General features: G+C 37.7%; 1 protein-coding gene and 1 long non-coding RNA gene across 5 annotated transcripts in view; one reads left to right on the plus strand and one right to left on the minus strand.

Annotated features, from left to right (window-relative positions):
• The window catches only part of SCHIP1 (schwannomin interacting protein 1), a 328,921-nt gene that overhangs the window by 188,490 nt on the left and 116,304 nt on the right, over positions 1–24,127 (plus strand). The gene's annotated exons all lie outside the window — the stretch shown is intronic.
• LOC148130958 (uncharacterized) lies at positions 1,882–23,070 on the minus strand. 2 transcript variants are annotated; one of them, XR_015749130.1, is made up of 4 exons: positions 22,931–23,070; positions 5,148–5,194; positions 4,932–5,068; positions 1,882–3,244 (listed from the first exon to the last, which is right to left on the minus strand). It is a non-coding gene; the product is annotated as an uncharacterized LOC148130958 (long non-coding RNA). The 2 variants fall into 2 exon arrangements; XR_015749129.1 differs by lacking the exon at positions 22,931–23,070 and adding an exon at positions 5,664–5,777.

The following is a 24,127-nucleotide window of genomic DNA, read 5'->3' on the forward strand; positions in this document are numbered from 1 at the left end:
AATATATGAAATGGGTACATATAAGAAAAATAAAAGAATAAGAGAAACAATAGGACAGGGACGGTAGGCACGTTGGTGCGCTTATGCACGCCCCCTACAGACCTCTTAGGAAAGGGGTGAGGTCAATAGTAGACAGTCTAAGGTTAAAGTTTTTGGGGTTTGGGGAAGAGACTATAGAGTCGGGTAGAGTATTCCAGACATTGACCACTCTATTGCTGAAGTCGTATTTCCTGCAATCAAGTTTGGTGCGGTTTACTTTGAGTTTGTATCTGTTGTGTGCTCTTGTGTTGTTATGGTTAAAGCTGAAGTATTCATTGACAGGTAGGACATTGCAATGTATGATTTTATATACCATGCTTAAGTCGGACCGAAGACGGCGTAATTCGAGGTTTTCTAGTTTTAGAATTTCGAGTCTGGTGGCGTAAGGTATTCTATAACGGGTAGAAGAGTGGAGAACTCTTCTTGTGAAATACTTCTGGACTTTCTCAATTGTGTTAATATCACATACGTGATAAGGATTCCAGACTGATGAACTGTATTCGAGTATTGGTCTAGCAAATGTTTTGTATGCTCTGGTTAGTAGTGAGATATTACCAGAGAAAAAGCAACGTAGGATTAGGTTAACAACTCTTAATGCCTTTTTGGCTATGTAGTTGCAGTGAGCTCTAGCACTTAGATCATTAGAGGTGAGTATTCCCAGGTCCTTTACAGAGCTTGGGTCATCAACAAGATCTTGACTATTCAGCTTGTATTTTATTTTCTGATTTTTTTTACCAATATGTAAGACAGATAGAGGTTATCTTTCTTATCAGAAAGATAACCTCTATTTCATCATTTGCACAGTTTATATTTGCCTGGATTCTTCTGTAAAGAGCGATCTGTCGATTACTGAAGGGACAGGAAGTTGATGCATCCTATGTAAGCTAATTGGTAGAACTAATTCTCAAGACCATCAGCTTGTAGCACTAGCTGATTAGATGGCTTAAATGACCCTTCCAGGTCTATGATGCTCCCTTTGCAGCAAAGTGATCGTGCAGCTTATTAGGATAAGGCTGGTCCTTTATGTGTCACTTCAGAAATTCAAATAAGAAAAGATTGCTTTGGGCAATATATATTGATGTATAGGAAACCAAACTAAAACATGGTTTATATTCATCAAACCGGGTAAAATCCTTCATGGTAACTAAGCACATATATGTTGAACCATTAGTTATAGTTCATAAATGATGCCAGTTGGAGTTGCTGATTATGCAAAAGCAAACAAATTACATTATAGCTTAGTGTGACTGATCCATGTACTCTAGTGCTCTTTAGTGCTCAGAAATAGTTGTAGTAGGAAAAATAGTAATTGCAATGGGAAAGAACTCAGACAGGATCTTTTCCATTAGCTGTAGGCCTCCAGGTAAAAATAAGATGGCAATTACAGCCACACAATTGAAGCCCCATCTCTTCTACATGCATGCAACATCAACACACATATGAAAGGGTCAGTGCTTTAATTGTGCTGCCCAATCACCCATTGTGATTTTTGGACTCCTCATAGACATTGCTCTGTAAGTTGGTCTTTTCAAACTGTTAACTAAGAAATTGAGCCCATAGGCCCTTTTGGGCTCTGCCTTGCTGAATATAAATGCCATATTCTAATTATCTGTTTGCTGTATTCCTTTAGCTTTTACAGACAGCAGGTCCCAGAGATATTCAGGTCATATGTGTGCTAGAGAAAAACACTTTGTAACTTAAGGTAGTGCTAGGTCCCCTAGTATTCAGATCTAGTTGAGACCAAAATGAATCCCAAATAAGCAAATCAGGATTCTCATTTCAGTCAAAGTCATTTTATTTTAACCATATTAACATCTGAACTAATGTTGAGAATGTAGGAAATTTATAGAAGAGAAGAATGAGCATTAATGTAGTTTGTATTCCACAATAATCTCAGATAATGATAAAGCAATATTGTGTCTTTCATACCCTTGCAGAAACAACTTCTTGATGTGCTTGAACTAACATGCAAAAAACTCCTGTGCTCAGATTTTACCTTTGAGGTTGCTGGCAATTGTTTTCATTCACACAGTATGCATGCTACTAATTGTTTGTGTAGAACACAGGGCTGGTACATGTTTCAGGGATAATACTAGCCCTGTATGTTATAACCATTGTTCAGTCATCTGGACTTTCAGTGTGGGTGTACATGCATCTTTTAAAGAACTCTAGTTCACACATCATACAAAGATAAAATGTAACCATGGTTTATTAAAGTATGGTTAATTAACTGGATCACATGTGGCTTGGCTGACATAACACAATAGGCCTTCACTAAATGATTTAGTTCAGGACTGTAAAACTCCCAGCCTGGAAGCTGGATGCATCATGTGTTGGCCATGCCCACACCCGGTTTAGTGAAGTGGGGAGAGTCCCAATATGTCACATGATACCACCATGATGACATGAGTTTGACACCCCTGATCTACTTGAAACAAGCATCCAAGCACCTCAGAGGAGGAAGCTTCCTGCAAACCAAAAAGCTATGTTAACATGAAGTCCTTACTTACTTCCAGTACACCTAAATGTACTATGTTAATCTAATTCTAGGTCTTCTATACATTGGTGCTCTCTTCTATGTTTCTAAGCAGGAAATAAACTACACTAACATCATTACTACATTCTCTATCACTCTATTGAAAGATACTCAGGAGGGGGAGGGGGTAGATAGGTTGGAAAGCTTTCCAACCTGCTGGACACTAGCAACCTTTAAATCTACAAAATCTTATATCCTGTGTCAAGTCAAATAGCCTGCTGACATGCTGATAGTTCTTCAGGTCCAGCTGTCAGTTATGTTTTAAGATACCCTGCAGAATGTAAACTTCATCCAGCTTTCAAGATATAAATATAGCCAGCTTGTCTTGACAAAGTGGTTTTATTTGCCGTCCAGCAAAACAGAAACAGAGAAAATGAAATTTTAATCATCCAACTCTGCTGTTTGTACAATGTAGGTCAGTGTGTGTTATGAGAAAAGGTATGAAGCTGATAAAATGATGATTCTAATTGTTTTTATCACTCTTTTTATATTAACATCTTCACCCTAACCTGTGATCAGAGACATTTTAATTATCTAATTAAATGTTGATTTATTGTGCATTTTTGTAGAAATTTATCCAAAGCTGATCCCTGATTGCAGAGCTCTTCTAATGCAGGCCAAACAGTTGCTCTTAACAGATTGTTAGCCCATTAAGTCCAATCAGGCAGTCTAGAGGACAATGTAAACATCAGAAAATAAATTAGTTGGTAATAAATGTCCCAAATGATCAATTTATGTGCATGTTACATGAGCTTAGCAGATAAGTGTTATTTCTTCTATTGAATATTATTAGTATAGGTTCCTTGGAGCAATAGAAACAGGTTTTTGTGTTGTCTTAACCAGTGTTTGTCAACTTCAGCAACTTTAAAATATGTAAACAAGATCTGGCTGGGGAAATCTAGGAGTTGAAGTCCATGCATCTTAAAGTTGTTAAGATTGAAAAACGCTGCTCTAAACTAGATCTGAGCATTTTGTGGCCCCTGGGTCACATCTAACCCTTTGGCTGTCTCTGTCTGGTCCACATGGATTGCTTTTATTTTAAAGGCGACTGCTTTTTTTGTGTCTTCAGACCAGAGATGGTATTCAGCAGGTTCTTACCAGTTTTGGAGAACCAGTAGTAGAAATTTTGAGTAGTTTGGAGAACCAGCAAATACCACCTCTGACTGGCCCCACCCACATTTATTCTATGCCTCCCGAGTCCCAGTTGATCATCTGGGTCTTCTTTTGTTACCCTGCAAAGGAGAATGGAGCTGGAAAGCAGGTTAGTGGGGTGGGATGAGAATGGGATTGTGCAGTAACCTTCCCCTGCCATGCACACTAAGCCACGCGAAGCCCACAGAACCGGTAGTAAAAATTTTGAATTCCACCACTGCTTCAAATGTATATACTGTATGTCCATGCATGAATGCCTATACACTTCACAACCCCATTGGTTCAGACTTCTACAATAATCCCATTTTCTCATATGGCCTCTTGGGACAATTAATTGCCCACCCCTGGTCTAAACTATGTCAGCAACTATTGTTCCTGTTAAAACACATATTGATAGTTTTAATGTGTGCTTAATTCATTTTTGCTGTATCTAATGTATTTTGAAGAGTATATTCAAGAAAATATGTCCTTAGTATAATCATAGTTTCCTCAAATATGCTAGATTTCTCTTGGCACATCTCTGGTAAATATCAATTATAATGAGAATAAAAGAAAGTCATTTCTTTGTTTCAATGATTTCCCAAGAGGAAAAATTGTAGTATTTGTCATAATATTTTGTCAATTTCTTCCTTTTTCTGAGACCAAGGTAGGTGGATACCCAAGACTTTAGTGTTTTTCTGCTAACTGTATTCTGAGTACATAGTTATATTTTCAGACATTTTTTCAATGTCTTGCTTTTGATTCTATTTTTCCAAAAGATGACGACTTACATCTGTTTCATAAGCCAAGGTCATAGGTATTTAAATTTCATTTTCTCTCTATGCAAACAAACCTTTGACTGTGCATTTTTGCAAAATCATTTCATGCTTCCTGGCTTACACCGGTATCTATATTAGACTCTGTTTCTTTCATGTTCAAGAAACAAGGTACATTTGCAAAAAAAAAAAAGAATCAAAAGCTACAGTGTACTGTAGTGGTTAAAATCAGGAAAACCCACATGATCTCATTCTTTTACCAAAATGATAAAAAAAATGCCTCATGACTCCATCATTTTGTACATGTTTGCACATTCAAAAGGGATAACACTTGTACATGCAATACAATTTTTGCTATTCTCCTTTGTGACATTCCCCCCTACTCCCTCCCCATGCAGAATCTTCATTAACCCAAATATTCACCCAGGACTGGAGAAACCTTTAGATACCTTCCATCTACCTTCAGCCATGAAAAATCCTTGAGTGACTTTTGATCAGTTCTTCTATCTCAGTCCAATTTATTCCACAGAGTTTTCATTGTTTCAGTAAAAGGAATGGTAAATGTTACATGAGCTGCCTTCACCTGCTGAAGGAAAGATGAGATGTATTGTACATATAACAATCAAATATTATTTAATGTGAACTAGTTATTACCAGATACTCACCATCTTCCACACTGCACCTTCTTCCAACTGTTAGGCTGCTATGCTTCCTTTAAAAAAAGGTCATATATAAATTAAACTAAATTAAACCAAAATAAACAGAAAATTAGTATAAGTTTGGAATTTTAAGCATACTCTATGAAACTTAGCTTGGTTAATTTTAATACATACTATTTCCTGTCATTCAGCCTAACAATTCTACTGTTTGATGGCTAGCCAGTAAGCTTGGTCCCACCTCTTATGTAAAAAACTCAGTTGATGTTCAAGCCTGGTGATCTGCCATCCTCCCACTAATTCATTCTTAACTCATGGTCCATACAAAGAGAGATGGTGCACCATATTTGGCCCACAAACCATAATTTACTGACTTGGCTATTAATATAAAGTTGAATTAATATTTGTTTGTTTGTTTGTTTAGCCACTCATCTCACTATCCAAAATGACTCTGGATGTATTTAATCTCTGAGTGCTTATTTTTTAAGATATACTCCAGCTGGTCAATAAGAAGTGTTTTCTTACCAAAGATGCAAATGTGCCAATCACACATGCTGACTGCATTTTCTAAAATATGTCATCTGTCTAGATTTGCAATTCAGGAATTCTTGAAAAATGAGGTTTCAGTCTTAGAACATAAACATAAACTTATCTGTAAAATAAACAGATATAGCTATCAAAAATGTGGATTAATTTTTTACTGATCCTAATATAATTGAAGTGCTACACATTGAGTGCAGATTATGAAGGCATTTGAATGGACAGAATTGTTTCATTCGATATGCTTCAAGCCATAAATGCCTGCAGGAAATACATACTATACTTTACACTGAGAACCTTAATAATACAGTATGTCTAAATTGCACATACCTTTTTTGTTTTCTAATTAAAATTCATTTTCTTTGTTTTTGTGATTTTTTTTAGGACAGATTCCAAAAGAAATGCACAATCATTTTAGTTGGGCTTGAGTTTTTTTGAGCAGGCATAAACAAATGGTCTACTTGTAGACTTGCCAGAAGTTTTGTTGGAAATTAGACACTGTACTTTGTAGATTTTCTTAGAGACTAGAAACAGTTCTCATTCCAAGTTTGTGTCCCAAACCAAACAGCCCCTACTGGTTAGTTTTGGGCTTAGACAATACACATGTTTATGTCTGCTCTTGCTAACTAGAGAATATTGAGATACAAGAATACTTTTTGCAAACACTTGTTACATTCTCTGTTTGGGCAAATGCAAAAATAGAATGAGCTCTATATTCAGATAGCACATTAAACTAGTTGAACAATGATTCTTTGCCAGCTGCATTGTCTGTGGGAGTGGAGGGGGACAAGGCAGAAATATTTGCCTTCTTAATGATACACAAATACAGTGAAGTAATCAAAGTTTCTGATTAAGTCATGCTTCATTTAAACATGGTTTAGTGAATAATCCACAATTGACTGGGTTCACATTCTCAATAAGTTAATTTAGTTAATTGTTGATCAATATAATTTAACATTTATTTGCTCAAAAATGAGATTTGTAAACAAGATATTTCATTTGAAATTTCAAGACCTGTCTTAGCTTTAAGTTCACACATATTTTTGGAATCTTTATTGGAAGATAAAGTTTCCCAACAAAATATTTTGGCAGGGGAAGCATTATCTCATCTGAAAGAGAATGCTGGTGAATCAAATACGTATAATCTTCAGTAAAATAACATTTTACCCTACAATATAGGCCAGATAGCATTCAGGAAAAGTTTATCACTAGAGAATCACAATGTATTGGACAAAAACCAACCTGAATTTCTTTGCCTGACATCTGGGGAAGCTGGCTAACTGAACCTAGCATCAAAAAGAATCATAAAATCTAAACCACAGGTATCAAACTTAAGGCCCATGGACCAGATCCGGCCCATGGGATGTTCAGATCTGGCCTGCAGGGCCACCCTGGAAACAGTGAAGGATCTGTCTGTGGTGCCTCTGCCAGGAAAAATGGGCTCCCAAGCTCCATTTTCAGCTATGACAGCCTCCTGCAACCCTCTGCCAGCGAAAATGGAGCCCGGGAGGGCTGCCCTCGAAGCCCCTTTTCACCGGCTCAGGCCACCACAGGCACCCCTGACATGAGTGATGTCAAACTGGCCATGCCCACTCCAGCCCCCCAAGGTCAAACACAACCCTAATGTGGCCTTTAATGAAATCGAGTTTGACACCCTTGATCTAGACTGTCAGAGACATTGATTGTATGCATTTCTATTTTAACTGGTCTCTAGTTAGTAAAAAAAAAGTGTGAAAAGAATGACTGAAAACAATGCACAGTGATACTGTCTAAACTACTAGGAGTTGCAACATTCAGTAGTATATAAATTTAAAGTCTGGTGATACCTAACATATATTAAAAGGTACTTACATTTTATCTCAAAAATGTAGATATCAGTTTAAAAATTCGAAACAATAATATAATATTTAAGTTATCTGTGTAACATGATTTGTTAAAGAATAATTTAGTTAGAAAAATATATAAAGGAAAATATAAGCAAAAGTCATTCCAGGATAACTCATCCCTCCTTGCTAGTGCAAGCAAAAGAAATACAGAAATATGTTAATCTTTTAATTAGAAGAATGTTATGCAATGCAAATCTATTTTTGAATTTTTATACCATTAAACTACTTCAACCCACAATAGGTTTGTGCTTCAGTAAAAATGACTTGTATCAAAAAATGATTTAAATATAAATCTTGTAAATCTGAGACAGGTTTTACATATTAGGCTTGTTAATACTTTGTATATTTTGTTTTGTTTTGTTTCTGGAGGCATTTCATTGCAGCTTCTTGGCTGTAGAAATTCTGAATGTAGTGTCTGTAATGAAGACAAACAAACATTTGGCAAATAAGAAATATCGGGGAAAAAGTCTGCTAAAGAACAACCCATAACATTTTAAAGCAAAAAATAAAGATTTCATAAGGATAACATATGTCAGAAATCTCATACTGTTAGTATCCATTTCTCTATTTGCACTTTCATTGTAGCTGATTTATAGCATAATTACTTAGGTGTAAAGCAATAACTTTTAACCTTTTTCTTTATTTTTGTATCTTTTTAAGCAATTTCTTTCCCTTGCTTTTGTGCATTTACCACTTTATAGTTGACTGTGCAAAAACAGACAGTGGTTTACAGAAATGTAATTACTGGAAACCACTTTGAAATGTTTTGAATAAGAAATTATATGTGCATGTTCTTTTAACAAAATAGTGCATTGAATTATACACTTATTTATCTATAAAATATTAATCCTTCAAAACAGTCCTTTAAAAATGTGAAAATGCCAATAACATTGGTGTGTTTTTAGTAGCCACCTTGGTAACCTGCCAAAGCCCTGAAACAGAGGGAAAGAGGAGATAAAATTTATGGCAGAGTGGATCACAGCACACTAGGGGAAACAAGAAATAAAAGGCAAACACATTGCAAGCCATATCTCTATATAGCTGTTGGTACTCATGAGTTTCAAATGTATAGGCTACCAAGCTTCATGGCTGGATTTCACTGAATTATGATATATTGTTAATTTCAGTCTGAAGGGGCATAAATGACACTTATTCATCATCCAAAATATAGAAGAGGAAAGTAAGAGAAAAGGTACACTGGACTTATTAACAGGGAAGAAATATGTGAGGAAGTGGGAACTGTAGTTATAATGAGAGAGAAAAACCATGTGTTCTTAACTTTATTGTATTATACTGTAGGTAGAGAAAACCAAAAGCTGTGTTAATGTTATAGTTTTCAAAGGAGCTTACTTCTAAAAGCTGAAAGAAAAATAGGAAGAATTCCATGAATGGAAATCCTAAAAGGAGAAACAGTTCAGCATGGTTGGAAAATTCGAAAAAATTGAGATAATTAAACTCCAAACAATACCAAAGAAAAATTAAAATGAAATACAGTTGATGAAACTATCATGGCTGCATAAAGAACTATCTGACGAACTGAAAAAAGTACAACTTTAAAAAATGTAAAGAGGAATATATAACAAAAACATATAAAATGAATCAGGGAATACTTTTGTCTGAATCTGTAAGGAAGGGTCAGGAAGGTTAAGTCTTAGAATAAGCTGAAACTTGCAATGAACACCAAAAATAACCAAAAAAAAAAATCCAGCCCTTTGGATATGTGCTGCTACTACTTCAAGATAATCCTGTTCAGGAAACAGCCTCCACAAGTTCTTTTTTATGCTTTTCTCTTAAAACATATTTTTGTTTCAGTAACTTCTACTATATACTGTAATTTCTCCAAGTTCACCTCTGTGGCTCTCTACACACCACCTCTCCTGTTATATTATGTCTCTTCTCCTGCACCCAAAGAAAACATCCAGAGTCATGAGAATGGATTACAGATTCCATCAGCCACTTTGCATTTTTCCAAGATCACTACACAAGTCCTGTAGCACAGATATAGAAGAATGAGGCAGTTCCTTCTTCTCTTTCCATTGTTATCTGGGACAACTCCCCTTACTCTCATCTGGCAGGTCTCCCAGTCTACGCAACTAGAGGTGGATGGAATTGGGGAATCCCACCTCTCATCTGGTTGCAGGTTCTGAAGAGTCGGTCATGCTGAGCTTCATGGGTTCTTCTTTATCCTGGGATCCACTGTCACTTCGTAGTAAATCACATGGATAGGCTTTCTGGGACACTTTAGATTAAACTGGCATACACGGTGTAGATGTCTATTGTGTTTTCCCATAATCTCTCTTCCAAATAGCTCTTTCAGTATATCAAATATTCTAGCCATTTCTGTTTGCATTTAGAGTTCAGAATAGCTTTTATATAATACTCTGTAATAGTATGTGTGGATGACCTTGGGGAAAAAAAGAGGAAGAGATGCTGCCTAGGAAACAGACAAGAGAGGGAGGAGTTCCCAGTGGCTTAATAGTCAGAGAAAGAAACTTAGGGAGGATCCACAATCAATCAGTTAAAAGTGGTAACAGGAAATTTGTATTTGCAAGACTTTGTTAATGTTGCTTTGCAATATTCTTTATTATTAGAGTTAGTTAATCTAGTCCTGTTTCCTACCTAACTTACTTGTGAGGGCTGACATACTCTTCCTCCCTATTCAAGAGAATGGGAAGCAGTGGAACTATTTTAAAAAGTAAGCTGTGGTGGGGGGAAACCTGAAAAAGTAGCAATTGATGGAAAATGTGTCATGGCATAACACTTCTTCCTTTAAAAATAGGAGAACATAAAAATGCCTATTGTGAATCAGCTGAAATGAAAGGTGAAGAATCAGTCTGTGGATTCTCCCAGAGGCCATCCTTTCCCCTCCTTCTCTGCCTAGAGAATGAATCAGACTGTAACATCTAAGGCATCAGTTTTCACTACAAATTGGAAGGTGGGATCTGGGTGTCTCAGTAGAGTCTATAGAGGAGTAGAGGAGAAAAAGGGTTTTCCTTGAAGAGGGCATATAGATTTACATCATTACCTTAGGAGCTGATACAACAGTCTTCTACAATGTGCAAAATTAGGGATGCATTTTCTTATATAAATTTGCAAAACCTTTTAAAAATCATGTATATCCTTCACATTTTAGATGATTATATAAAAGTATAAACTGTATCTTTCCAGAATCCATTTCTATGACTTCACTTGAGATCAAGCAGACAGCAAATTGCTACATGGGAACAAGAGTAAAATCATGGAAACAGCTGTTTAGTTGGTTGGAGAAGATGACAAGATGGTGAGGGACAATAGGCAGAGGTGGTATTCAGCAGATTCTGACCAGTTCTGGAGAACCGGTAGTGGAAATTTTAAGTAGTTTGGAGAACCAGAAAATATCACCTCTGACTGGAGATTTTACAGTATCCTTCTCCTGCCACACTCACCAAGCCACTCCCACAGAACCAGTAGTAAAAAGAATTGAATCCCACCACTGACAATAGGAAAGGGACTGACCTGCTTAAATCCTAGTTTCCATCTGTCCTTCAACAAAAGGAAATCTGATCCAACCTGCCAGAAACTGCGCCTCAAGAGAAATTCAAGTCAAGATACAGAAGGAAGTGATAAGAAAGCATCTAGGTGCTTTAAATGAATTCAAGTTTAAATGAATTCAGGGTGCTATTGGAGCTGATGGCTATAATCTCAACACTAAGCCCTGTGGTACCTCACAAAGCAGAGACTATGAGCTAGACTTCTCCCACCATCAAAAGAGCCTGGAACTGATGCTATAAGAAAGGAAAATCAGCAGAAAACAGTGCTAGGTAAAGGTAAAGGTTGCTCTCGCACATACGTGCTAGTCATTTCTGGCTCTAAGGGGCAGTGCTCACCTCTGTTACAAAGCTGAAGAGCCAGTGCTCTCCGAAGACATCTCTGTGGTCATGTGACCGGCATGACTAAACACTGTTAGGAATAATATAGGTTACCTAACGTGGTTTGGGTAAAATAATATATATAAACTATGATAGTGAGTTTAAGTGTGTGTCACTTTAACTGCAAAGCATGTAATTTTGGGTGCGGTTGTAAAATCACCATAAGAGGGAGCAAGAGAACTTGATTGATTGCTGGCTTACTGGATTGCTTGCTGACGAGGATGGATTGATGGTGTGATAACTGCGTGTTCTCTGCTGTTGCTGAAGGAAGAAAAGAGGTTTGACTTCTTAATATCTCTACTGCGAAGAGATATATTACTGGACTGATATTTGTAAGTTTACTGACCTCTTTTTCAACACTGGACTTTGCAACTGAATAATCCCTGGACGGACTGAACTAGTGTATGATATATGGACTGTTTGACTATGCTATAAAAACTATTACTGGAATAAACTATTTAACTAGCACTGTGTATCTGTTTTACTGAGTATAAGTTCCAACAACGTTTATCTCACATATTTGCCTGCCTGCCTGACTGCCGTGCAAATTCTGCTAGGGTGTATATCCCTAACAAACACCGAAGGTGCATGGAACATTGTTACCTTCCCACCAAAGTGCTCCCTATTTTTCTACTTGCATTTTTACATCTTTTCGAAATTCTAGGTTGGCAGAAGCTGGGACAAGTAACAGGAGCTCACTCGGTTACGCAGTGCTAGGGATTCAAACCACTGAACTGCCAACCTTTCTGATCAACAAGCTCAGCATCTTAGCCATTGAGCCACCGCGTCCCTAGAAAACAGTGCTACCAATCCCCAAATCCCCAACCTAGTCCAGGACACCATGATCAATGGGATTGAAAGCCTTTGCAAGGCAAGAAGAGTAAGAATGGATGTATTACAACAAAGAAGCAAAGAAGCGACCACGCCGGAAGAGGAGATGAGGTAAATGAGTGGGAATTTTAAATAGACTAAGGAATGGGGGGGAACCCTCTCCCTTCAATCTTTCTGACCAATTTACGCTCACTGGCTAACAAGATGGATGAAATTCATCTCTTAAATAGATGGAATTCTGATTTTCATAATTAAGCTGTTCTTTGTTTTACTGAAACCTGGCTTAATCCACAAATTCATGGGGACAACACCATATACATCCCAGGATTTCAGACATTTAGATCAGACAGAATTGAAGAGACATCAGGTAAAACAAAATGTAGAGGATTATGTTTATATATCAACAACAGCTGGTCTCAGGATATAGCTATAATATATAAGTTTTGTGATGAAAACTTAGAGTCTTTACACATCAACTGCAAGCCATTTTACTCTCCATGTGAGTTCTCCTCATCTCTCCTAATAGCTGTGTATGTTCCTCCACAAGCCTGTGTAAGCAAGGCATTATGAACTCTTGCTGATCAAATTATGGAGGCTGAAGCCAAACACCCAGGTTCCCTTCCAATCATTTTAGGAGATTTCAATCAAGCAAATTTAAGGAAAGAGCTCACAAAATATTTCCAGCATGTAAATTGTCCCACCAGAGGCAAAAATACTTTAGACCACTGCTACACAACAGTAAAAGATGCTTATAGGTCTTTACCATGAGCAGCTGTGGGGCACTCTGACCACTGCATGAATCACCTTGTTCTTGCCTACAGACAAAGACTTAAAACCATTAAACCAACAATTAAATCAGTGAAGACTTGGTCAGATGAGGCAAAGCTGAATCTCCAGGCCTGCCTTGATTGCACTGATTGGAATGTTTTTGAAGATGCCTCTGCAGACCTAGATGAGCTCACAGATACTGTAACATCATATGTTAGCTTCTGTGAAGACTTATGTGTACCAACAAGGAACCTGCAAATATATACAGTAGTAACAATAAACCTTGGTTCACAGCTAAACTTAAGCAGCTACGTTGTTCCAAAGAGGAAGCCTACAGAAGATGACAGAATGCTATATAACCAGGCCAGAAATATATTAACAAGAGAAATCAGAGCAGCAAAAAGAAGCTACTCTGAAAAGTTAAAAAGTTAAGAATCAGTTCTCAACAAATGAACCAGCAAACATGTGGAAAACTCTTAAAAACATCACTGGCTTCAGCAAACGTCCTTCCCAGGCAGAAGGAAATCAACAGCTAGCAGATGACCTGAATGTGTTTTACTGCAGGTTTGAAAAGAAACTACAGCCACCTATCTCCATAACCCACATCTCAAAACACCAACAACAGCCAAGCCTCCTACAACTGGCCCCAATCCATTGGGCTTACAACTCCTGGTGATCACAGAAAAAGAAGTGCAAGATCTATTACACAGACAAAAGCCAGGAAAAGCACCAGGGCCAGACAAGATAACTCCTTCTTGCTTAAAAGTCTGTGCTGACCAATTGGACCCCATCTTCACATGAATCTTCAATAGATCACTAGAGATGTGCTATGTTCCTTCCTGCTTCAAACGTTCTACCATCATCCCAGTGCCAAAGGAGCCCTCCATCAAGAAACGGAATGACTACAGTTGCTCTAACATCTGTAGTTATGAAAATCCTTGAAAGGCTTGTGCTGTCCCACCTGAAAACCATCATGGATCTGCTGTTAGATCCCATGCAGTTTGCATACCAAGCAAATAGATCAACAGATGATGCTGTTAACATGGCTCTGCATTTCATCCTACAACACCTTGACTCTCCAAATACCTATGCAAGGGTCTTCTTTGTAGACTTCAGTTCAGCATTCAATACCATCATTCCAGACACTCTTCTAAGTAAATTAAACCAACTAGCGGTACCTGAACATACTTGTAAGTGGATCATAAGCTTCCTAACAGACAGGAAGCAGCAGGTGAAGCTAGGCGGAATCACATCCGTTACCTGTACAATCAGCACAGGGGCCTCCCAAGGCTGTGTGCTATCTCCACTTCTCTTCTCCCTATATACCAATGACTGCATCTCAAACGATCCATCTGTTAAAATACTGAAGTTTGCTGATGACACAACAGTGATTGGTCTCATTCGAGACAACAATGAATCTGCATACAGACAGGAGATTATACAACTTGCCTCGTGGTGTAACCAGAACAATCTGGAACTGAACACACTCAAAATCGTAGAAATGGTGGTAGACTTTAGAAGAAACCCACCATCTTCAAATTTCTAGGTTCTACTATATCACATGACCTAAAATGGACACCTAACATTAAAAACGTCATCAAAAAAGCACAACAAAGAATGTTCTTTCTGCACCAAGTCAGAAAGCTCAAACTGCGCAAGGACCAGCTGATACAGTTCTACAGAGGGATTATTGAGTCTATCATCTGCACCTCTATAACTGTCTGGTTTGGTTCTGCAACCCAACAGGACAGACACAGACTTCAGAGGATAATTAGGACTGCAACAAAAACAATTCCTACCCACCTGCCTTCAATTGAGGACCCGTATACTGCACGAGTCAAAAAAAAAAGGGCCGTGAAAATATTTACAGACCCCTCACATCCCAGACATAAACTGTTTCAACTCCTTCCCTCAAAACGACGCTATAGAGCACTGCACACCAGAAGAACTAGACAAAAGAACAGTTTTTTCCCGAAAGTCATCACTCTGCTAAACAAATAATTCCCTCAACACTGTTCAACTATTTACAACGTGTACACTACTATTACTGTTAATCTTCTCATCACTCCTTATCACCCATCCCCTCCCACTTGTGATTGTAGGACTGTAACTTTGTTGCTTGTAACCTTACAGTTTATATTGACTGTTTCCTAGTATGATTTGATTGTTGATTGTACCCTATGACTATCATTAAGTGTTGTACATTATGATTCTTGATTCTTAATGAATGTACCTTTTCTTTATGTATACTGAGAGTATTTACACCAAGACAAATTCCTTGTGTCCAATCACACTTGGCCAATAAAGTATTCTATTCTATTCTATTCTATTCTATTCTATTCTATTCTATTCTATTCTATTCTACCATACCCATCTTGCTGATACCAATATTCATCTATAAGTATACAGATTTTCCAGTAAGGCTTAGATAGGTATTTGTCTGGGACGGGGTCCCCAAACTTGGCAACTTTAAGACTTGTGGACTTGTGGACTTCAACTCCCAGAATTCTCCATCCAACTGGCTCCATCCAGCTGCCACAAGTCTTAAAGTTGCCAAGTTTGGAGACCTCTGGTCTGGGATGACCTAAGGATTCCTTCTCTGGGCCAAGGGTTGCACCAAAAGACCTCCAAAGTCTCTTCCACCTCTTGATTCTATGATTCCATGACTGAATAAAAATTCAGCATTTTTTGCAATTTTCTGAACAAACCATTACAAAATTGGCAGAAATGACATTGTTTGCAAAATGTTTTAATTACACGAATGACATAAACTGATATACATATTCTTATGTAAATGAGGCAGTCATTATTCAAATGATGCAAATTGTAGCCAAAATGTGATCTACTGCATGCAAAATTGATTGCATGAAGTTCCCATAGAATGAGACTTTCTCTTATAAGCATCTTATTTTTAGAACATGTGCTTCCATAAAGCCTCCTTCCCAGTGCATTAAAGTATAAGTGGCTAATTAGATACACTTTAACTGCTGTTTTAGTTTTCACTGACTCTAAAGGTATTTTAAGCTGGACTTAAGGAAGCATGCATTAACGTTTCACACTGCCTCCATGTCCAACAAGAAGTGATGTGGAAGAGGAATATTAGCACGATGTGACAATGTGTGCTTCTCCTTAATGATAAGAACACTGTGATTTCTTACTGGGTGAGTCACTTCAGTTACTGAAGCATGCACATTAACAAATTCCTTCAAGCTGAAAAGGAACATTTTCTCTCAAAAGTGCATTCTGAGGGATAGTTCAGAAAACCTTAATGCATCTGATATTTTTCATAAAAGCAATTAAAAATAATTTAGTTTGACATCGGAAACTCTAAATGAGATTATGAAAAACCAAAGGAAATTTCTTTATTTAGTAATTGGACTTGATACCTATTGCATCCTCTTTTCAATACATCAGATTGCAAAATATTTTTCTAGACACCACCTAAACAAGCTGCACTATGCTTCTGCCATCATTTTCTTTCCTCTTGATAGTCTAGAACAGGGGTATCAAACTCAAGACCCAAGGGCCAGATTCAGCCTGTAGAGTGCTTAAATCTGGCTGGCAGGACCAGTCTGGAAATAGCAAAGGACCAGCCCGCGGTGCTTCTGCTGGCCAAAATGGAATGCAGGGGGGGCACACGTGCCCCCTCTTACACCCCATTTTTGGCCTGGATAGCCTTCTGCAGTACTCTGCTGGCCAAAATGTCCATCCCATTTCCACCCCCACCCCCCAAGAGTAGAACTACAATGCTGATCTGGTCCTCAAAGAAATCCAGTTTGGATTTCCTGGGCTAGAACATTGACACTGGATCTCTGTCAAAGACATAGTCAATGAGATAGTGTTAAATCAGGAAAGGACACTTATCTTTTTATCATACCTTGAGTCAATCACTGCATCTCAGATTAACATATCTAATTTTGACATTAGGACAAGACAAAAAATAAGAACCACATCCAGTATCCTTGGCTACTTAGAGAAAAAAATTATATAGGAATATAGCCAACATTGTTGTCATGACAATCCTTTATTATCACATCAGATAGTTCTTACAACAGAACTCCCAAAACATATGAAGCTTGGCTCTGCTAAGAGTTTAATTAAGGGAAAAGGTTATCCTGAATGGAGAAAAATCTCTTTTTCAGCTTTAGCTTTTAAAAAAAGACCCACACATGGGATTATTTCAACATAAACGGATAGAAGTAGACAGTTTAAGCTCCCTCAGGCATTCCAGATCAGGTCCTTGTGCTCCTATATTACCGTAAAAAAATAATAATGGAATCATTTGCACCCTACAGCTGGAGGTATAATGTACCATGTGATTTTATCCTTAAAGTGAGTTGAAGCTTTTTATATTTTTCTTGAAAAATAATTGCAAGTCAGAAACCTTTCCAGAACTGCTGAAAATCACACAAAAATCTCCCGGTATATCTTAATTAACTTTCTGCTTGTCTTTGGTAAAAGATACCGTATATTCATGAAAATATCAAGAACCTTCATGCATTTGGAAAAGTTATTTAATAACTTGTTTCCACATTGGCTTAATGAGCTGAAAGCAGGATTTGAAAGCAGTTGACTTCTTCCATTGTTTCACTGAGATGGTACTCATCAAGAAATATCTTTAAAAGATCATGCAAATGATCCGTAAAAATATAATTTATTGACACACAAACATCATTTCAAACATCATCTCTTCTGAACTGTTTAGCTCATAAAAAATTGTATCCGTAAAGATTACCATCTAAGGGGTGATATTCAATAGCAATAGCAATAGCAGACTTATATACCGCTTCACAGTGCTTTTATAGCCCTCTCTAAGCACTTTACAAAGTCAGTATATTGCCCCCAACAATCCGGGTCCTCTTTTTACCGACCTTGGAAGGATGGACAACTGAATCAACCTTGAGTTTGGTGAGATTCAATCTGCCAAATTGCCGGCAGCCAGCAAGCAGCAGAAGTAGCCTGAAGTACTGCATTCTAACCACTGTGCCACCGCAGCTCTTTTGAAATGAAATATAATGGGTTGATTGAAGGACAAATTGGATGGAGGTGCTATCAATAGGTAGCTTCTAGAGAAAGGTAAAGAGAAAGCTGGCTGCTCTGGACAGAGTTGCATTCCCCTTAAAGACCATGTGTATAGTCTACAACAATATCTGGATTGTCTTATTAATGGAAGCAAAGCGGCCATATTAGAAATATCTAAAGTGACTCTTTTTTGGATCAGAATAGATTGTCCACAGATATCTCTCTATCTCTTTATCTATATCTATAAAACATTGTAATGTGTTCTACATGAGGCTGGATTTGAAGAGAATTTTGACATTTCAACTGGTACAGAATGCTGTCATCCAGTTAAGTCATATTCATTTCTATCTGCACTGACTGTCTATTTAATTCTATTATTTATGTCAACTTGCACAGTCTTGAGCCTAGGCTCTTGATTTTATTTTTCCCCTTCACTGTCATGCAGCCTATTTTGAAGAATTTTGAAAGGCTTACTCATGGCATTCCAACAGACAAGGGGCAGAGCCTTGATTTGAAATTGTAGGGTTTAAATAATATTGCCTTTAGTGTTGTGTTTAGCATTTTTCAATAAAAGCATTACTATTTTGTGAATAGTAAAAGATACATACTTTTAAAAACTGCACTAATATAAACCAGTGAATATTTGGAAAGGTTGCATCTAACAGAAACATAAGGAGGTGTACTTATAAAAGGGCTGATTGTAGGAAAAGAGGTACATGTATATAAGTAAAATGTATATGTTAGGGAATGTTAATATGACAACAAATGCAGATTGTGTTGTTGATTTCGAAAGTCACTGAACTGACAGAGGAAACCAATACTGAATGCATGACATATTGAAATAATCCATGTTCGGTATGATTTGCATATTCCTTAGTTCCCTATTCCTTAGTAGAACACTGCTTCTCAGTATGGCAGCATATTCATAAGAGTTGCCAATACATACCTGATGAGGTGATGGGGATATATAAACTGTATGTGTGTGTGTGTAGCATGTGTGTGTGTGTGTACATATTTCATTTGTGTGTATAAATATAAAAATGCAAATATTTTGATGTACTAAAATATGCATAACAACAAAAACAAAGATAGAAAATAACCAATACTCAATTATAATCAACTTATGATCATAATTGAGCCTGGAATTACGATAATAAACCATGGTGGCCATTAATTGAGTCACATGCATTTGCACCCTATTTTATAAACTGCTTTGCAATAGTCATTAAGCAAATGCCATGGGTAGTAAATGAATGCTATGGGCATTCAGTATATGTCACAGATGTTAAGCCTACACCATGAGTGTTAAAATAAATCCATTATGTTTAGTGGGAGTTATTTTCCAGAAACAGAAATTAAATACCAGAATTCGCCAATAAAAAAAAAAAGTCACAAAAATTTCAGTAAAAGGACATCAGATGAAGCTGTCCTCAATGATGGGCAGTTCTACCTGCCCTGGAATCATACTGATCCTTGTGATTAAATGATATTCTCTGCCTACCCACAAAGTTACGGGATTTAATATTTCACCACCATTTCATTTCCACACTGTTTTAATTCATTTCTAAAGGAGCACCATTCCAGCTTACTTTTGCATAGCAAAAGCATTAGCCCATGTTTGGTATTCCTGACAATAAGGCATATTTCTTGTTGCAAAATTCATTACCAGTATTTTGAAAGGAGCTAGCAAACAAAAGAGATGAAAAACTCCAGAGGCTTCTATCTAATCTCAGATCCTTTCTCCAGAAATGTAATCCATTCTGAATAAGAAAGACAACCACAAAAAATGCACCTGTTTATTGATGTTAGATAAGGGAAGGAAAATGCTCTAGGCTCTCATTTCCAGAGCAAAATTCAGATGAGTTAGGACAAACTATCACCGCAAAGAGGCAGATTGAACTATTTTCCAAGTTGCGAATCAAGCCTAGAGACAAGGTAGGCCAGCCAAGCACAGTCTTAGAATAAATATATATGAAGCTTCCAACGTATTGTTTAAATGTGCACCAAACTGAAAACACACACACACACACACACACACAAGCAAAATAGCCACCAAAAATAGAATGGGAACTGCTATAGCTTTCAGGCAAATATGATAATTTATGCATGGGACTAGCATCAAATGGGCTTTCTATACAGTATTTAAAAATACTTTTTTTCTAATCAGGAATATCATGCATTTTAAGCCATCTTGTTATAAATATATACTTCATAATTATGTATTTCAATCTCTGACATATTGCAATTATTTTTAAATGTTATCACTTCTGTAATTTTTGTTTTGCGTTTTTCTTAAACAATTTGGAAGCAAACCAGAGTCATCTCTATTTTGACAATAAATGAACATTTGGAATAAATCTCACTTTCCCTATTTTGGGGGTTCCTTTAGGAGTTTTCAATTCTCCACCTGCTTCTGCTCAGCAACGCAAGCAAGTGACTTATGAAGACCTTTTATGAAAATTTGTTCTCAGGAAAGGGAATGTGTAAATATCTCAACATTTTCCCTTCCTTTTTCCTGTAAAAGTTGCTGTGCAATTGTTTGTGCAGAGATTCAAGAAACTTTGGTTCAAGGCTACAATATCTGAACTTCTTTTCCATCTACAACATTTCAATGTGGCAATTCAGATTTCCATATATTTTAATTAAACAAGTTTCTTGCAAAGAAGAAAGGGGGGTTAGGGTTAGAGTCATGGAAAATGTTGATCTGTGCCTGGGCCTTCATTTATATGTAGCAGAGGTGGTATTCAGCAGGTTCTCACCTGTTCTGGAGAACTGGTAGTGGAAATTTTGAGTAGTTTGGAGAACCGGCAAATACCACCTCTAACTGGCCCCGCCCTCATCTATTCTCTGCCTTCTGAGTCCCAGCTGATCGGCTGGGTCTTCTTTTGTTGTCCTGCATAGGAGAACGGAGCTGGAAAGCAGGTTAGTGGGGTGGGGAGGGAGTGGGGATTTTACGGTGTCCTTCCCCTGCCATGCCCACCAAGCCATGCCCACCAAGCCATGCCCACCAAGCCATGCCCACCAAGCCATGCCCACAGAACCAGTAGTAAAAATTTTGAATCCCATGACTGATCTGTTAAGAAATGAGGCAGTTTTAAGCAATGGTTAAGGCTAAAAACTGGGAGACTGTAAGTGCTAGTTCTGCCTTAGGCACAAAGCCAACTAGGTGACCTTAGGCTAGTCACTTTGTATCAGCCCCGGAAATCACAATGTGTGGTGGCAGCCAAAAAAGCCAATGCAATCCTAAATTGCACTAACAGAGGGATACAATTAAGATCAAGTGATGTACTAATACCACTCTATAAAGTCTTAGTAAGACCACACCTTGAATATTGCATCCAGTTTTGGTCACCACACAATAAAAAAGATGTTGAGGATCTATAGGTAATACAGTGAAGAGCAACCAAGATGATTAGGGGACTGGAGGCTAAAACATACGATGAACGGTTGCAGGAACTGGGCTTGGCTAGTCTAGTGAAGAGAAGGAGCAGGGGAGACAGGATAGCAGTGTTCCAGTATTTGAGGGGCTGCCAGAGAGAGGAGGGGGTCAAGCTATTTTCCAAAGCACTTGAAGACCAGACAAGGAATAATGGATGGAAACTGAACAAGGAGACATTCAACCTGGAAATAAGGAGAATCTTTCTGAGTTTCTCAGAAAGCAATCAACTAATGGAACAGCTTGTCTTCAGAAGTTGTGGGAGCTTCATCACTGAAAGCTTTCAAGAAAAGACTGGACTGCCATCTGTCAGGAATGGTGTAGGGTCTGCTTTGGCAGGGGTTTGGACGAGATAACCTACAAGATCCCTTCCAACTCTGTTAATCTGTATCTGTATCTGACCTTTGAAAAACTTTGCCAAGAAAACTTGTATAGACTTTTTCAAGAAGTCTCTGAGAATCTAACACAGTTGAATGGAAGGAAAAAAAACTTTAATGAAGACCTTTGATCTTTTTTAAGGAGTCTTGATAATGGAGGGGGATGCTAATTGCATTTTTGATGCCATAAAAATTCCTTTTGCAATATTTTGTAAACATCCATTTTTAATTCCCGGTGTCACAGAATTACAAACATCCACAGATTCTCCATTCTGATAGCTGCCTACTTACTTATCTACTTATATTAAATCTATTTACTCAGGTCTAAGAATAGTTTTTATGGGCTCCAAAACTTTGGGGATCTAGTAACTTATCTGGATGTCAAGCTCTCTAAATTGTGATTGAAGTGGTCTGTGTCTCTATTATCATCCACTTTTATTATAATCAGCACAAGCAGAATTGTCATTTATTAATCGTATGCCATCATCAAGTCAACTGATTCTTTAACCTTGGCATTTCAGTAAATCTGCAAGAGGCAATAGCTACCCACTCAGTGCTAAAAGGAAAGGTTAAATCCAATTTGTTCTTGTTCCATATTTCAACCTTTCCCAGCAACCTGCAGAAGTATTTTGCTTCAGCTCCTTTACTTTGCAGCCAATGCGTAGTCTGAGTAGGCTGTCCTATTGCTACGTTTTACCACAATAATAATAGGTTCACATACACACACAAATCCAACAAATAGACTTTTAAATTTCAGCCATGTCCTTTAAAATGTACACACATTGATCAGAGCCGTTTGCCTTGCCAATTGATTACTTGAGAGTTAACAACAAAATCATGCTTTGGAAATAAGTCTTAAATTTAAATCAGGTTTCATTTGTAGCTGCTAAAAGAGCAATCTTATTTTCTTGTTGTCATGGTCCAGCAATGAAGCATTCCTGGATGCATTCTTCTAGTTAAAAAAGAGCACAAAAGACTCTTCTGAGTTTTTCTTTTTTTTAAAAATCTGATCTAAATTTCCTACCAGTTCAAAATAAGAGATCTTAGATCTTTCACCCCTTAATTCACATCTGTGACACTTCTGCAGGCTTTCCAAGAACCCTTCCAAGGAGGCAAGAAGTTGGATCTCGTGTGTTCTTCTTCAGAACTCAGAGCGCTGTTTGCAGCTCTGGAGAAGGAAGGTGAACAGCATTATGAATTCTGAGATCAAGGACTTCAGGATTGTGAACTAAAGCTTGCAGTTGCAATTTAGCCATAGATATATTAACCAACCAATATCATACACATGTCTCCACTCAAATTTTAAACCATTTGTTGAATAACTTTTTTATTTTTATTTATTTTATTTGTCAAGCATGTATTAGGTTACATGTATAAGTATAAACATGATTATGAATACATGAAATGGATATGAATAAAAAGGAACATTAGGACAGGGATGGTAGGCACGTTGGTGTGCTTATGCAGACCTCTTAGGAATGGGGTGAGGTCAACAGTAGACAGTCTAAGGTTAAAGTTTTTGGGGTTTGGGGAAGAAACCACACAGAGTCAGGTAGTATATTCCAGACATTGACCACTCTCTTGCTGAAGTCGTATTTCCTGCAATCAAGTTTGGTGCAGTTAACCTTGAGCTTGTATCTATTGTGTGCTCTTGTATTGTTATGGTTGAAGCTGAAGTATTCATTGACAGGTAGGACATTGCAATGTATAATTTTATGTACTATGCTTAGATCGGACCGAAGGTGGCGTAGTTCTAGGTTTTCTAGGTCTAGAGTTTCAAGTCTGGTGGCATAAGGTATTCTGTTGAGAGTTCCACAGTAATTTCTATCACATGATTATAATTATATGGTCTTATAGCATCAGCCATGGTGGTGCAGTGGTCAGGCTACTTCTGCTGACTGCTTCACCCACTCAAGATTGACTCAGCCTTCCATCTTTCCAAGGTCGGTAAAATGAGGACCCAGATTGTTGGGGGCAGTATGCTGACTCTCTAAACCAGGCATGTCCAAAGTCCAGCCCAGAGGCCAATTGCAGCCCATTTTCAAATTTTGAATGGCCCACAGCCTCTACACACTGCCAGCACAGCCTGTCACTCATCCCCTCTGGCCAGCGTTTTTCCCTTTTAATGTTAATGGCTCAAAGAATGTCAGGCTGAATCATCAGCCCCAGGGGTGGGATTCTACCAGTTCGCACCTATTCAGTAGAACCGGTTGTTAACATT

The sequence above is a fragment of the Notechis scutatus genome, chromosome 4, assembly GCF_049901735.1.
Source record: "Notechis scutatus isolate UNSWTSFEM ecotype Mainland chromosome 4, rNotScu1.2, whole genome shotgun sequence".
NCBI classification, from domain to species: domain Eukaryota; kingdom Metazoa; phylum Chordata; class Lepidosauria; order Squamata; family Elapidae; genus Notechis; species Notechis scutatus.